The 4,472-nt window shown below is 41.7% G+C and overlaps 1 non-coding gene across 1 annotated transcript; it reads left to right on the top strand.

Annotated features, from left to right (window-relative positions):
* Positions 1–4,019: 4,019 nt before the first annotated feature.
* Positions 4,020–4,127, top strand: LOC112739230 (small nucleolar RNA R71). The gene has a single exon (XR_003170167.1). It is a non-coding gene; the product is annotated as a small nucleolar RNA R71 (small nucleolar RNA).
* Positions 4,128–4,472: the final 345 nt, after the last annotated feature.

Raw genomic sequence — 4,472 nt, 5'->3', positions numbered from 1 at the left:
GCTTCCACCCATTTGGAAACATAATCCACAGCTAACAATATATAAAAATATACACTAGAATTTGGAAATGGACCCTTGAAGTCAATGCCCCAAACATCAAAAATTTCATAGAAAAGCATATATTGTTGAGGCATCTCATCCCTCTTGGATATGTTACCAAATTTCTGGCATGGGTGACAAGATTTACAAAACTCAGCAGCATCTCTAAAAAGAGTAGGCCACCAGAATCCGCAGTCTAAGATCTTTCTAGCTGTTCTTTGAGGGCCAAAGTGTCCTCCACTCTCAGATGAGTGACAGGCCTCTAAAATGGACTGGAATTCTGATTGAGGCACACAACGTCTAATTATCTGGTCAGCGCCACATCTCCATAAATATGGGTCATCCCATATATAATATTTAGACTCACTTTTCAGCTTGTCTCTTTGATGTTTAGAAAAATGTGGAGGAAATATGCGGCTAACTAAATAATTAGCAACAGGTGCATACCAAGGGACTACCTTAGATACTTCTTGTAGGTTATCAAAAGGAAAATTATCATCTATAGGAGTAGAATCATCCTTAATATGTTCAAGGAGACTCAAGTGGTCTGCTACTAAATTCTGATTACCACTCCTGTCCTTTATTTCTAAATTAAATTCTTGTAGCAGCAGTATCCAACGTATAAGTCTTGGTTTGGACTCCTTTTTAGCTAATATATACTTTAGAGCTGCGTGGTCTGAATACACTACTACTTTGGTACCAAGTAAATAGGCCCGGAATTTATCCAGAGCAAAAACAATAGCAAGAAGTTCTTTCTCAATAGTAGTATAATTGGACTGGGCAGTGTCTAAAGTCTTAGACGCATAGGCAATAACAAAAGGATCCTTACCTTCACGCTGAGCCAGCGCTGCTCCTACTGCATGGTTGGAAGCATCGCACATGATTTCAAATGGCTGGTTCCAGTCTGGTCCTCTCACAATTAGGGCTTGCGTTAGAGCAGTCTTCAGCTTATCAAACGCTTGTTTGCAATCCTCACTGAACTCGAACTCAATATCCTTCTGCAGTAATCTGGATAAGGGAAGTGCCACCTTACTAAAGTCCTTAATAAATCTCCTGTAGAAACATGCATGGCCAAGGAACGAACGGACTTCCCTCACAGAAGAGGGGTAAGGTAAACTAGAAATAACATTCACCTTTGCTGGGTCTACAGAAATGCCATTATTAGATACCACATGTCCTAATACAATCCCTTGTTTTACCATAAAGTGGCATTTTTCGAAATTCAATACAAGGTTTGTATTAACACATCTATCTAGTACTCTAGATAACCCATCTAAGCAAAGGCTAAAAGAATCACCATAAACACTAAAATCGTCCATAAAAACTTCCATACAGTCCTCAATAAGATCAGAGAAAAGACTCATCATGCACCTTTGAAAAGTAGCTGGTGCATTGCACAAGCCAAAGGGCATTCTCTTATAAGCATAGGTCCCAAAAAGACATGTAAAAGTAGTCTTTTCCTGATCCTCAGGAGCTATATGAATCTGGAAATAACCTGTGTAACCATCTAGAAAGCAGTAATGTGATTTACCTAACAGGCGATCCAGCATTTGATCAATGAATGGAAGTGGGTAGTGATCCTTAGGGGTAGCTTGGTTGAGATGCCTGTAATCAATGCAGACTCTCCAAGCATTCTGAACTCTAGTTGCTATGAGCTCTCCATGCTCATTCTTCACGGTAGTGACTCCGGACTTCTTGGGTACCACATGTACTGGGCTTACCCATTCACTGTCTGAAATGGGATATATGATACCGGCCTCCAATAGTCTGGTCACCTCCTTCTTGACAACTTCCAAGATGGTGGGATTCAATCTTCTCTGGGGTTGACCGACAGGTCTTGCTCCCTCTTCTAAAAATATTCTGTGCTCGCATACTTGAGGGTTGATTCCCACTATGTCTGCCAAACTCCACCCAATTGCCTTCTTATGCTTCCTTAGCACATCAAGTAGCTGCTCTTCTTGTTGAGAAGTCAGTTCTCTTGCAATAATAACCGGAAGCTTCTGCTCGTCCTCGAGATAGGCATATTTGAGGTGTGGAGGAAGAGGTTTCAATTCTAACTTTTGATCATGGGCAGGCTCTGGATTATCTGGAGCTCGTAAAAATGGCGAAGTGCCCTCATTGTCAGTTAAGAGGGTCCCCACACTCGGACCTTGTCCAGTGTGCCTCTCTTCAAACTCTTCTTTTTGAACTTCAGCCACACTTTCGTCTATGACATCACACTGGAAGATAGAACGATCTTCTGGGGGGTTGTTAATGACTCCATTCAGATTGAAGATCACTATGCGGCCATCTATTTCAAAGGAGTATGTTCCTGAAAAAGCATCCAATTTGAATTTTGATGTCTTCAGGAATGGTCTTCCAAGTAGGATCGATGATGGCTTATCTGAATCATTATGGGGCATCTCCAAGATATAAAAATCAGTGGGAAATGTAAGCCCTTTAATATTCACCAAAACATCTTCAGCAACTCCAGCCACTGTAATAATGCTTTTATCTGCTAACACAAAACGAGCTGCCGACCTTTTTAAGGGAGGGAGCCTCAAAACATCATATATGGACAAAGGCATTATACTGACACATGCTCCTAAATCACACATGCAATCATAAATTACTACACCACCAATAGTACAACTAACTATGCAAGGACCTGGATCACTACATTTTTCAGGTAATCCTCCCATTAAAGCAGATATAGAACTACCTAAAGGAATAGTTTCTAATTCATTAATTTTGTCTTTATGGATACATAAGTCTTTTAGAAACTTTGCATATTTAGGTACCTGCTGAATAACATCAAAAAGGGGAACAGTTACCTCAACCTTTTTGAATATTTCTACCATTTTAGGATCAGGTTCCAGCTGCTTCCTGGGCTTCCTTGCAAGTTGTGGAAATGGAATGGGAGTAGTGTTTTCTGTGGTGCCTGCGCCTTTTTGTGCTTCTTTCTGTGGTTGAGCTATCTCTTCTTCAGCTATGTCCTGTATATCCTCTTCCTCTTCAACATCTTCGATTTCTACCACCTCTTCAGTTGAGGCGTATTCTGGTGAGCTTGGTTCCTCCTGATTCCTCTCCTGCAGTGTGGTTCCGGACCTCAGGGTGATGGCATTAATGCCTCCCTTTGGATTGGGTAATGGTTGAGAGGGGATTCCAGTGGTGCTTAAAGGTTGGTTACTGGAATTTTGTGCTGAACCAAGCTGTGTCATAAAAGCTTGCAGAGTAGAGGTGAGACCATTCAGACTGGCGTTAATACTGTTCACAATGGTACTTTCCATGGCCAGTTGTCTTTTCTCAAAAGCTTGTAATAAATCTTCATTAGAAGATACAGAAGGATGAGTAAATTGAGAGGTTTGTTGCTGATTGTTCGGTGGTCCTTGGTTTTGCCTCAGGTGAGGTGCTCGGTAAGGTTGATTTTGCTACCTGTTGTTGTTATTATTCCACCTCTAATTTCTCTGATTATCTCTACCTCCCCTGTTATTGTTGTCCCTCCAATTTTGGTTTGAATTGTCCTGCCATCCATGGTTATTATTTCCACTTTGATTGTACCCTTGGTTGGGGCGGTCATAGAAGTTGTGAGTGGATGCCACCATGTTGTCTTCTTGTTGGAGCTGCGGGCATTCATCAGTGTAATGGCTGTAATCAGCACAAATTCTGCAAATTCTTTGTGGAACTAGTTGTTGGTTTTGCTGCGGTTGAGTTTGCTGAGCTTGTTGATTCAACTGCATTTGCTTCAGCAGGTTGGTCATCTCACAGATGCTTTGAGTTAGAGCAGCAGTTTCTCTGCCAGAAGATACTTCTGCAACGGCTTTTGAACGGCCTTGCTTCTGTCTGTGGTTCCGAGTAGATTCAGCTAAATCACTGATCAATTGCCAAGCTTCATCAGTGGTCTTGTACTTCTTCATAGACCCATTGCTGGTACTTTCCAATGTGGTCTTATCTTGGGGCCTCATACCTTGTGTGATATAGCTGAGTAGCACGATCTTGTCAATCATGTGGTGGGGGCATGCTTCCAGAAGATTATTGAAGCGCTCCCAGTATTCAAAGAGAGTCTCATTGTCATCCTGAACAATTGTAGAGATATCCTTCCTCAGTTTATCAGTAACTTCAGATGGAAAGAATTTCTCTAGAAACTCCTTTCTGAGTGTATCCCAGTTGGATACATTTGCTATAGGTTGAGTGTAGTACCACTCTCTTGCTTTTCCCTCAAGAGAGAACGGAAAAGCTTTCAGCAGAAATGAAGTTTCATCAGTGCCATCACGCCTGACAGTAGAACAGGCTGCCTGGAAATCTCTCAAGTGCTTGATAGGCTCTTGAGCAGGTAGGCCATGAAACTTGGGCATCAAATTTAACAGTGCGGTCTTTATTTAAAAATCTGTAGCTACCGCTGGATGATGCGCTTGAAACGGTTGCATTGTAAAATCAGGAGCTCCTTCCTCCTT

Source organism: Arachis hypogaea, chromosome 13 (genome assembly GCF_003086295.3).
Source record: "Arachis hypogaea cultivar Tifrunner chromosome 13, arahy.Tifrunner.gnm2.J5K5, whole genome shotgun sequence".
Taxonomy (NCBI): Eukaryota; Viridiplantae; Streptophyta; class Magnoliopsida; order Fabales; family Fabaceae; genus Arachis; species Arachis hypogaea.
The sequence above is the reverse complement of the archived record's forward strand: the minus strand, read 5'-3'. Positions and strand labels throughout refer to the sequence as shown.